This window comes from Monomorium pharaonis, chromosome 4 (genome assembly GCF_013373865.1).
Source record: "Monomorium pharaonis isolate MP-MQ-018 chromosome 4, ASM1337386v2, whole genome shotgun sequence".
NCBI classification, from domain to species: domain Eukaryota; kingdom Metazoa; phylum Arthropoda; class Insecta; order Hymenoptera; family Formicidae; genus Monomorium; species Monomorium pharaonis.
The window spans coordinates 19,182,889-19,195,992 of NC_050470.1; the positions used below are offsets into that span (position 1 = coordinate 19,182,889).

The 13,104-nt window shown below is 35.1% G+C and overlaps 1 protein-coding gene across 3 annotated transcripts in view; it reads left to right on the top strand.

Moving 5' to 3' along the window:
• Nucleotides 1-13,104, top strand: part of LOC105832564 — a 99,409-nt gene that overhangs the window by 81,397 nt on the left and 4,908 nt on the right. The gene's annotated exons all lie outside the window — the stretch shown is intronic.

Genomic DNA, 13,104 nt, shown 5'->3' on the forward strand with positions numbered 1-13,104 from the left:
CACGCGAGAAATAACACTTTCACTCGTAATAAGAGAAAAGTATTTATTTAAACGCTTTATATACATGAGCTTGACAATTCTGAAAACCGACATCAAAAACCCAAAACGTTTTCCTTAGCAACCGGGCGATCGATAATATCAATCTGCTGAACCAGCTGACTCATGCGGCCGGACATTATACTGGGCGACGCGTGCAACAATATTAATTTATTATAGGTTTATAACTTTATTTTGTGGACCCCTTATTTAGTTCTCGCGGACCCCTGGAAGTCTGCGGACCACCGATTGAGAACCAGTGCTTTACCTTAGAGCAGTGCTCGGAATTAGTTGCACATTTCGCCTCGATTCCTGAGGCACTGCCTGCTATGCCCCCACTACCGCTGTAGGCTCGACGGCCGAGCCGCCGATCGCGCGCGTGACCTTGTGTTTCTACGATAGAGCGTTCTACGATAGATATGCCTGGTCCATTCGCGTGATTAAAAAATTCTCTTGCGCTGTGAATAATTTTTTTATTTTTACAGACAATTAAAGTTATTAATATTATTTTTACGTTTATAAACATATTTGTATATACATATAATGAGCATAATATAACGCAATGTAATAATTGCAATTTTGTCAATAGCTTTCCACATCCCCCACAATTTTTTTTGTTTTGCTTTAACAATGTTCTGCTGCCCCACATAAAAAACATAAAAAACAAAAAATGTGGAGGAGATGTGAGAGAGTACGCGGAAAAGTAATGTGTTTTTCAGGGGAAACAAAAAAGCAATCAGGAACAAAAAGAACGCAGACGAAGAGTCAGCTGAAAAAGGCATGAAAGCAAAGAAAGATGCACATAGAGAAAAATCTAGAGAGGAAAGAAAACCTAACACAAATAAGGGATGAAAACAAGATGGCTGCGGAGAGAACAAGAATTTTTTTGGTCTCGAATGCAAGTCGTGCCCTAAAGCCATCACTTGCTTGGCGCAACTGCGATTCGTCTGATTAAAGAAGTAGCAGGTAGAGATTAAAAGAGGTGGATATTGTGCGTGGTCAGGGAGGAATACCAGAGACTTCTACAGGTGCAGTTCGGCTTATTTCCGAATTTTCCGGATGCATGGAGGCACCAGCGGGGGCTGATTAATGTTAAGGGTAGTTGTTCAACTCACTCTCGCGGGGTGGTAGAGGTCATAGAAAGATGGAACCTTTGACATTTAACGATTTTAAAACCGAGCGGTGCTAGAGAGTTGTTCTCGAATAGACGGACGCGATGCAAAACGTTGTGTCCATTGTTAGAATGAAGGGGTTGCGAATCATTGAAAAGGAAGGGGGGGTGTCAGATCGCAACAGGAACACTCCAAAAAAGGACATTTACAGAACTTGCTTAGCTTATTTCGGAATTTTTCCGGGCCGTTTTTCACATCAGATTGCCCTGCACCTTTTAAACTGCTACCTTGTAGCTTTTGTTTTTGACAGAAAGTTGCTTCGAGGTGCATAACTCCAAAACTACTGGATCCACAGCAGGGAGACTTTGTAGGGGTTAAGTTGACACTTCGCACTGCATCATATAAAAAATTCAGATTTTTTGCTCAATTTATGAACATGGCGCTATTTCAAACTTTTGTTCCTTTAATTTTGTCGTTTAATAAGTAGTTTAATCAATTTCTCTGTATATTTTAAAAAGTTTAAATTTATATACAATTTTTGTTCAAATATGTTAACTTACGCATAGAATAATAAGGTTCTCTTGTTAGTGCACGAGTTCTAGTGCACTGAACTAGCTGTACTAGATCTGAAGGTAGTGCAAGCAGTGTAGGGTAACCGGCAATTTCAAAATAAGATAATTTTTTTGAACCACTTTTAAATAGGTTGAAATTTTTTGTAGTGGCTTTTTATTGTTAAAAAATATGTAAATAATAATTTTTTGTCGGGGGAAGTAAAAATAAAAGTTATGAACAAAAAGATTTAAAATTGTACCATTGCTTTTTGATTAATATGGAATGAAATTTGTGAAAGGTCGTGAAGTTATAGAGAACGCGTGGATGGGGCTTCGCCCTTTTCCCTGCACCTCACCCCGCAATTTTTTCTAACTCTAATCCAACCAATTTTATGTCACTATTTGATTAATGCGAAAACATTGGAAACGAACAGCGTGGATTTTGTTTGGCGTAGAAAGTCGCAAACCGATGTGATACTACATAAGCGTGAACGTCGTTTACTTTACGTAAAGCACTGATATCATGTATCGTATTTATGAAACTTTAGTCAAATAGGATGGACCTTGCTTCACAGGTTTATGTTTATGTTCGCAGAACAATGAGCGACGGCTAAAACCTTTTATACATTATTCAGTGTCATGATCTTGACAACATATGTCAAGGTCAAGGTCACTGGGACTTGGTTACATATTCGACATTTTTATCATAAATTACTACTTAACTGACATGGTTATTTTTAACAAAGTACGCACCGTACTTTTACGCATTTCTACTCAGGGCACCTCTACCGACGGGGTGAATGCGGAGGGGGACGAAGATCGAGTGCGTGCATGTGTACGTGCGTGCGTGCATGCGTACGTGCGTGCGTGCATGCATGCGTGCGTGGTTTTTAGAATTGCTTCCCAACGAAGAAATTGTAACAGAACAAATGCAGAAAATCAAAAAAGAAAAACGAATTCCTTAAAATTTACAATCGGCTTTGGACTAGTGTTGAGCTAAATAGTTATATTTTCGCAACGTTTGTTACAATTATCGTTACTCACAAATGACAGTTAATTTAAACATTTATTTGACAACAATTTATAAAATTTATAAGATTAATAAAAAAAATAAAAAAACAAGAAATAAAATTTCAACATGTACAACTACTATAAATTTTAAATTAAAATTTGATACTAAAAAAATTCTAAAAGATATTAAAATAAATTCTAATAAGCATTATAAGTTTTTACAATATATTATTTATTATAATGTAAACATATTTTATTTACTTACATTTTTAATTACAATGAGTTGAATTACAGAAATCATATTATTATAGACTAAGGGTGACGTTTCATGGCGCGTGTTGCGATACGCGCGTATCGGGCGTATCGAACTCTGCAACCAATCACGGATATTCCGTTACTTTCAGTACGCCAAAATATGGCTCTTAATGTCCCATGGAGCGAATTATGCGGAGCGGAACGAGCGGACCACCAATCACGGGACTATTTTGATGGAATTTTTGAAAGAGTTCTATCAGAACGATCCCATGATTGGCGATCCGCTGTTCCGTTTTCGCGTAATCCGCTCTATGGGAAATAAAAGCCACATTTTGGCGTATCGAACACATACACACAAGCATGCGTGACCATTTCTAACCATTTGTGCCTGTAAAAAGTACACAAGAAGTGACAAGAAGGAGTAGCACGCGTAGCACTCATGAATCTGTAGCGCGATTCTGTAATTCGTTAATAGGTATCGGTATCGTTATACTGTCGTTGCGCAGCTTTTTTACCATATAAAATATCTGTGCAAAAACTGTATAACGATACCGATACCTCTTCTTCTTCCAATTCCCAAAATGGATATCCGATCCAAGTTGAGGGTCACAGTACCACAATTTAACCGGGTCAAAAATTCTAAGTTCCTGGGGAAGGTGGACTAGCTTGTTCTTTGATACCGATACTTCTTAACGAGTTACAGAATTGCACTACTGAAGAGGTATAATAAATAGAGGTAAATATTGTTACGTCCGGTGGGATCAGGATCGCGAAAGCTATTATTTTTCCGTATTTTTATAATAATTTAAGCTCTTCTCTGCCGAGCGGAAACAGAGAGAGTTGCAGGTGCAGCACGGTTATAAGAATTTAAATTAATTATATGTTTTATTAGTTGATCTTCCCGTCCTGTAACAGGAAATGCCATTTCTCATAAAATGTAGTTCTCATAAATTTAATAGATACTTAGTGTAATAGGTTGCGATTTGATTTGTCGGGCGACGCGTTCGGTCGGTGCTTCGCGCGACGATTATTATTACTATTCGGAGGACACTAGATCGTTCTAAGGCGTGGATCGGTCTATGACGGGAGACGAATACCTCGCACCATAGACTTGGGTGGAGGCGCCTGGTTTGCAGCCGCACTGATGGTGTCCGCTCCGCTTCGGTGCTGTCGTTCATGGCGGAACGCATATAGCGCCCGGTAGCCCCGCGCCTACGCTAAAGTCCTAAGACTTCGTAGGGGTTGACGGGGAAGGACGTACGCTTCTCAGCGCGCACCTTCCCGCACCGTTGGCTTAGCTGTCTCTCACCGGATGAGTAACGACAAAGAGAGAGAGAACTCGAAAGCGCAATCCTCCGAGGGGCCGCGAGAGAACGCTGAAACGCGCTCACTCAGCGGGGGACGGGGGCTGCCGTGCTCCTCACGGAACGCAGCAATGCGCTGTTTCACCACTCGCAAATGTAGCCGCCATTTTTCAATGAAAATGACAATTTTGAGAAATTCTAAAAATATAGCCTTAAAGTACAAATATTTTGTGCACCGATGGTTGCAAAAAGAGTTGAAGTTTCATACTATTTCAATGTAAAAAAAAAGTATTGAAAAAAAAGTTTTTGCGATTATTTCATATTTTTTCACTTAAAACCCGCCATAACTTTTTTGGACTATTTTTTACACAACTTTTGACAATGGATTCTGAAAGAGCATAAAATTTTACGTAAGAAATTATACTTTTCGAATTTTTTATGGATCTATAATGTTGCAAATAAAGTCGCTAAAAATTATGTTGAAAATGCGTGCGCTTGGGCGTTAATGGGTTAATAAATGAAGGGAGAAATTGCCACCTTGAGTCTCTCTAGAGTAAGATCACGTAAATATTTTAACTTCAATCTGAATCAATTGAAATTATTTTAAGTTTAACTCGTGAAAATAACCTATGTTGGAAATCGCGAAATTATTCCAAGTTCAAAATTGCGTTTATCGAAATAATTCTAAGTTCCGACTCGTGAAATAAGAAAAATATTCTAAGTTCAAAATTACGACGAGTGACTCTTATAGACTTTCGGCGCGAGAGAAGGAGGCAAAATCTCGAATTTCGCCCGAAAATAGCGGCTTACATACCCGCAAGTTAGGGCATTCGGGGGTGAAAAGCGCGGAAAGAGGAGCAATAATTCATTTAACGCCTGTCATCCAATTCGACAACTAATTAATTGTCGTGATTAATTTTATAGTCGCCAGATGAAATTTTGCCTCCTTATTCACATTTTTTTAACCAAACGCTGACGGATTCACGCGCTCTCAGTGCCGGGCCCGGTATATCACGCGCTGCGAGCATGCGGCCCGCTCTGGCGGCGCGCATGCGTCAATTAAAAACATCATTCATTAATAAACCGAATTAGATATCGAAAAATTTCCAAAAGGGGAGTGATCCTCCCTCTAGCCGGCTTCCCTCTGAGGCGCCTCGGCTCTAAATCATTAGTAGTAATGGCGCAAATTAATTAAATTAATTCATTTATTACTCCTCTGAGAGGGGGTAAGCCTACGCTCTCGCCGGCGCCGGTGAATTCGCACTCGCGCGGGACCATTTGGAATAGGGCAGTAAGGGTCGAACACCCTTATTTAATTAATAAACGGAGTAAATGAGTTCTGAACACGAGGAGGAGCACGCTGTACCTCCGCGGTACCAGAATCTCTTATCCTCAACTCCTTTATGAAAAACTCAATTGAAGAATGCGAACGATTAAAAGGAGTGGGCGATAGTTGCGCGCCTCGCGATTAAAAAAATGTGAATAAGGGGGCAAAATTTCATCTGGCGACCATAAAATTAACCACGCCAAGTTTTTGCTTCACTATAATCCCGTTGGTTGATTTTAATCATTTAATCATCAAGCTCGTTTAAGCAATTTTTTAATAGATATTTAATAAATTTCTTTAAGTCTTTTAAAATATACTTGGCTAACTGTATCAATCTCAAATTTATTTTGAAAAGCACGCGTTTATGTACTTGGCGTATGTTTTTTATCTTTTTAAGGTTTTTTTATGGGATTTCACTTTTTTTTGTAAAAATTATAGAATTACTTCTTTTTTTAATTACTCCTTCAGAAATTTGTAATTCTAAAAATTTTTTTTAACTTTTTTATTAACATTTTTGATATTTATTACATATATATATCATGTATATTATTTGTTTATGTTATTATTATTTATTTTATTTTTATTAATTTTATTAAATTTTTTCGTGTACTAATATTATCACTTACATTACTCACACACGCACGCACGCACGCACGCACGCACAAATATGTATTATACATATACATATAATTGTAATTATAGCTTGAATATTCAAACGTTTGTTGTAATTTTATTATTAATTTTTATATTAATTTTTTTGACATTTACATATATATCATGTATTTGTTTGTTATATTTATTTTATTTTTGTTAATTTATTATACTTTTCTCACATATCAAATTTACCATTTATATTATAAAATAATTTTTTATATATTTTAGTTTTATAAAATTGTATGTAGGCACATTGTGAAGCCCCTTGAACGACAAACCGCTTTGCGTGTGTGTGTGCATGTACATGTGAATCTGTGGAAAATAACTCAAATAAACTTTTTCGCGTAAGAGATCTTAAGATCACAGAATTATTAAGTTTATTATATTTTTTCGCGTATCAATATTCACCATTTACATTACGAAATAATTTTTATTTTAGTTTTATAAAATTATATGTAGGCACATTGTGAAGCCCCTTGAACGACAAACTTTGCGTGTGTGTGTACATGTGAATGAGAAAAATAATCCAAGTGAGCTTTTTCGCGCAAGAGATTACGAGATCTCAGAAATGAGTATACTAATTTTACTCGGAGTGGTCGCAATCGAAAGCTCACATCAATATTATATAACAAAATTGCCATTAGATTTTTGATTATGATTTTAGTCTCTGAGATATTTTAACTGAAAGTGAATTTGACAGCTAAATTCCAGATAAAGCTTAGTAGCGGCGTGACATTTGCGCAGTGAAGTTTGCGTCATTTGCATCATGCAGCAGGATTCTTTATGTATGTACTTGGCATCGCGCCGCTACCGCGTCGCTTGATTAAAATTTCATACATTTGTAGTGCCAAATAAAATTATTTTTTATAAGAATAGATTTTTGAGGGTGTTTCTTGCGCGCATATATTTGGCGCATTTTTATACCTTTTTTAAAAAAGGTAATTTTATTGTGATTTCACTTATTTTGTAGTGATAGGTATCTTTTTTTTTATATAATATATATGAAGATTTATAAGCTAATTTTTAAATCTATATCATATCAAATTAAAGATCGAGACTGAGATTGAATTAAAATGATAAAACTAAGTTATGTTGGTTTTTTTTTTCTGATTATATTTTAATTCATTTTAATAATATGCCTATTACATCGTGGATTATATTGTGCAGAAAAAAACGGCAGTGTCTAATTTGAAGATTAGTATAACACTATGCGTTGTACAATTAAATAAGTATATTATACAAAATTTTTATTTTTTATGGAAATTAGTATTCTGAGATAAGTTAATACTTTGTGTTATGGTTTATTTTTAGTTATTATATTAAAAGGAAGAGAAGAAGAAACTTTATTTGAACCTAAAGTAGAAGGATAGAAAAAGAAAAATGAGCGGGCGAGTAAAAAGAGAGAGAGAGAGAGAGAGAGAGAGAGAGAGAGAGAGAGAGAGAGAGAGAGAGAGAGAGAGAGAGAGAGAGAGAGAGAGAGAGAGAGAGAGAGAGAGAGAGAGAGAGAGAGAGAGAGAGAGAGAGAAAATTAGAAGTAGTTAAGAAATAATAAGAAGAAAAAGTAAGAAAAGTAACATAAAGTAAGTTATTTACACATGTAAATAAATTAAGCTGATTGAATTTTGGAACGTTCTTCGAACCATTATTTAAAAATGAATTGGTCCACTTTTTCTTTGGCACAGAGGATCTTCTGAGTGTCGCCGCACACGAAATGCAAAAGAGGAATACGATACACCCTGCGGATACCCTTATATTCAAAAAACCTAATCCGATATTACTTAAAAAATGTTGCCTTTGCTAAAAATGATTTGACTTACTTCTCTTTTGGCACAGAGGACTTTCTGAGTGCCGCACATGAAATGCAAAAGAGAAGAATATGATACACCCTGCGGAAGACACTATTATTATTAAAAAAACCTACCCTGAAATCATAATCGAGATTAGCGTCGATTTGACCAGATGCAGAATGCTTACTGCTCGTAACTTGTATTCGTGAATATGAATTTTTCGAAACTCTTCTCTAACGGTAGAAAACCTTAAAAGTCGCGGTCTTCTGGCAGTGGTCTTCTCCTAGTGCCGGCGTCGCGCGATTGGCAATGGCGCGAAAGCGCGGACGCGGACTACGTCGTGCATGATACAAAGGTCCGGCATTGTACGGATGATGACGCGTACAACGACGCACACAACAACGCGCGCAATGACTACCTCGGATGAACTAAATCGTGACTTTTTGGTAGCGGGGTGACGCGGCATGGATCTTTCGCTCGCTCTCTCGTCCTCTCACTCGCTTTTTCGTGATTACTTGCTAGCGAGAAACATTGCTATTTATCGATAGCTATGCAACCATACAAGATTTTCGAGGATTGACGACAACGATGATGACGTTTTTTAACGTGAAAATTTCCTGATTTGAATTTTGCATTGCAAAATATCCGCCCATACATAGGACATGTAGAGAAAAAATAAAAACACTTTTATTATATAATTCGAATCTAAGCTTTTGAGTGAACATACTTAGAACTTGATCAGTTCAGCCGTTATTGAGATCCGATAATCTCGGATACTCATAGTAACTCGCCGACTCGCGTAAAGATATATGGAACGATTTCGCGCTATATACGAACTTGGCGCGTGACATTACCGTGATGTCCCTTGATTTTTTATCTAATACCTTAGATCTTGGAATTTCTTAAATTGTATCAGATTATTGGATTGCTCTCTTTTGCATTTTGTGTGCGGCACTCAAAAAGTTCTCTGTGCCAAAGGAGAAGTGGGCCAAATCATTTTTAAATAATCGCTCCAAGAACGTTCCAAACTTTAATCGGCTAATAAATTATAATTATTGTGATAAAAAGTTATTGTTTATTTAAGAGAGAGAGAGAAAGAGAGAGAAAGAGAGAGAAAGAGAGAGAAAGAGAGAGAGAGAGAGATTGAATGATTGATTGATTGATATTTATTTAACTTTTACAACTATTTCGAAATACAATAAGTAACTTAAAAATTACCTTATTACTAATTAACATCTAAAATATATTCTTTCAATTTTCTTTTAAACTGTTCCATTCTCTTGCTGCTAATAATTTCAAGTGGTAAATTATACATTTTTATATCCTTATCAAACATGCTTTTTTGCGCGCTTCTCACTCGCCGAGATTGAACCGCAACATTTATCCGCTTGTCGTATCAGCCTTCTTACTATCTGTATCCTATTTTTAAAATAATTAGGTAATAATCCTTTCATCACTTTAAACACAAATATACACGTATTATAATACAATCTCTGCCTTATTGATATAAAACGCAACGCTTGCAACATACATTCATATCGATGGCCTTTAATTATCTCTTTTAAAATTTTCTACATTATTGCCGGATTATTTTTGTTTCGATCTTTTATATACTTTTATTACATTTTTTTCTTTTTAATTTTAATAAGCTTAATTACTTTATTTCTTTCAACTTTATATATAATATTTTAACCAGTCCTGCACCTGTACAGCTCTACAATATGCTTCATCTTTTTCCGACGCTGCTACTCTTAGATCATTCAAAAACCATTTTTTCCCATACCATATATTTGGAATTTTAAATGTTTTCTTTGGAGCTACTATATTTAATGTATCTACTATGTTAATAATCAATCTTTCTACCCTTGCATTTACAGATAGATCTTGTTCTTGCATTATCTTCCCTTTTAATAATCCAAAGAATTTATTTATATTAACAGTATGTGAGTATATTATATTGACAGACACATCTCCAATGAATTTAAGAAATGTAAGAAGTTTCTGCGTTTAAATGACGATGCTTTTGTCACAAAAGCTGACAAAAGACAGGTAATGGTAATTATGGATAGAGAGACATACATAAACCAAATAACTGACTTGCTTGATGACAAAACTACATACCACAAAATAAACAAAGATCCTATTCGAAAAATTACAAATAAATTCCATGATTTGATCAAATTTTGGTATGACAACAACATGGTCGATAAACGCACTTATTTACAATTACACTGTACGAATGGTAATTTACCAAGATCCTGTGGACTGCCGAAGATACACAAGACTAATTTTCCATTAAGAATTATCGTTTCTGCACTGGGCAGCTCTATCTACAATGTAGCAAAATACATACACAACATTTTCGTCGATTCAGTTCCCAAACCTAATTCGTATATAAAAGATAGCTGGTCGCTTGTTAAAAAGATCAACGGGTTGAAAATCGAATCTGATGAGTGGCTCATTTCTTTTGATGTCACAGCACTTTTTACTAATATCCCGAAAGAGTTAGTTATAAAGGGAATTGAAAAAAGATGATATTTCTAAAGTAACCACATTCAGTTTACTCCAGTTTTTACACACGATTGACTTAATTCTTGGCTCCACAGTTTTGTTTTCAATGGACAAATATATGAACAGATCTTCGGCAGCCCCATGGAGGCTCTCCACTTTCACCCATTCTTGCGGACATTGTTATGGATGATCGAAGATCACTGCCTTGGTTCACTTGATTTTGTTCCCATTTTTTATAGATATGTTGACGACATTTTTGCAATAGTCCCAAAATCTAAAGTTAATGACATACTCAATGCACTTAATGATTACCACCCGCGTCTACAGTTCACTTACGAAACTGAAATTAACAACTCGATTAATTTCTTAAAAACAATTATTAAGGACGGTAACACATTATTTACCAATTGGTATAAGAAACCTACGTTCTCTGGCCGTTATACTAATTTTTTCTACAATACAAACAATTATAAAGGGCTCGTTAGTGCTAAGCAAAAATAATACAATAAGCAGGTCAATATATCGAGCCAAGACAAAATTTTCCTAATACGTTATAATTTATTAAATAAACATTATATAATTATAAACGCGACTAATAACACTGTGTTGAAAAATGTTCAAAACGTTTCGACTATACTTAGTCTTCTTTAGTCATAATAAATTACCAATATGTGTGAACTTAAACATAAATGAAATAATGGACACGAAAATATAATTAAACAGTTAAAACAGGTGACCATAAAACAGCGCATTTCATATTGGCCTTACTCCAATAACAACTACGAAAGATCTAGTTCCTCAAGTACTATTGAAATTTATGTCATGCAAATGCAAAGAAGGATGTAGACAAGCATGCGGATGTAGGAAGATAGGTTTAAAGTGCTCTATTACGTGTGCTTTTTGTAACGGAGTATCGTGTCAAAACGTCCTAGAAGTACTCTCAAACTTTGATAATGAAGACGATGATAATGATGATGAGGAAACTCTTGAAATCAATCAATTTTTCACCAACGAAATGGGAGACGATGAAAATAAGATTGAAGAAGAAGAAAAAGAAGAGAATTCTCAGGCTGAACCAATCGATCTCGATCAACCGGGTTCATTTAAAAGATTGAAAAGATTAAAACGCTGATCTTCTATTCCTTGAGACAGTGCATTGTAGATTAGACCTATTGGGGAAACCACATAAAAAAAACGCGCTTTTTACTTTACCTCCACGGTGGTGCAGAAAAAAGTAAAAAATAAAAAATATTTAATAACTAATTTAAATTTTCAGAGAAAATTGAAATTTTCTGACAAATTGGAAAAAATACTCCACTTTATCGCATTGTATCTCGGAAACTATTAATTTGAGAAAACATGTTACAACATAAAATGTAGAGAATTTTATACTTTACATTTTTTATAATAACTATTTTTCACGTATCTCACACCGGAGACGAGATATTCGTGAAAAGGTGATTTTTTGCTCCATTTTTTTAAGATGGCGGCGCGAGCGGCAACGTTTCAAGATCAAAAACTCAGAATATTACTTAGTATGCTAAACCTAAGAACCTAAGAACTATGCCAAGTCTAAAGTTTCCTTGATCTTTTGCAAGATAAAACTACCTATTGCCTGGACTAATATAGGAAAGTACCCATATTCATATAAAGTTTTAATCGTTTAATTCGGATACGATAAAGAACAATATAATGTTTTGTCCGGCGAAATTATAAAATAATTGTTCCCTCCTTGAAATATCTTCTATTATAAAGACAACGATAGAAAATGATTATTGTTCCATAACATATATTTGATAGAAACGTATAGGGACAATTTCAGATTAATTTGTATAGACTTTAAATCGTAATTTTTTTATTTAGTAAGATAATTAGATAAGATCATATAGGAAAGTATTCATATTTAGATAAAGTTTTAATCGTTTAATTCAGATACGATGAAGAACGATAGAATTTTATAACTTTTTTATCAAATTTCTATATGTTTCTATCAATTTCTATCCAACTTTTTAGTTAGTACGCGGCGCCGCCGATAGGCTGGTAGGCGATTGAACTCTCTCAAGAGTCAGATGCAGCCGACCCGCTATATAAAGACCACCCGCAACACGATTAAGACAAGCAATAATCAGTTTCTTTCTCTACGAAAGAGGACGATGTGAAAAAGGACCACCACATATTACTTTTATTATTTACTCATTTTAATTGAGTAAACGATTCTGTACAAGAAAAGTAAAACGTTTACATTTTTTAAACTAGATTTACGATAGGTAATCTATATGAAAAATACGATACAGAAAGATAGAAACTATCACGTATTTTTAATAAACAATCTAATATTTACGAATCAAAAACACGATTCAATTTTAAAAGAATTTTTTCTTATCTGATTCTATCAGATCTTTTGAGCAGGGTACACAACTGATATTTTCTAACTGTAGTTTTTTTCCGTAAGAATGTGAACGTGGAATTGGTGTTTCTCCACGATTTGCTATTTAGGTCAGGAAAGATAAATTCAAAAGCGTCATAATAAAACTATTATGCGATTTCTAGATTATT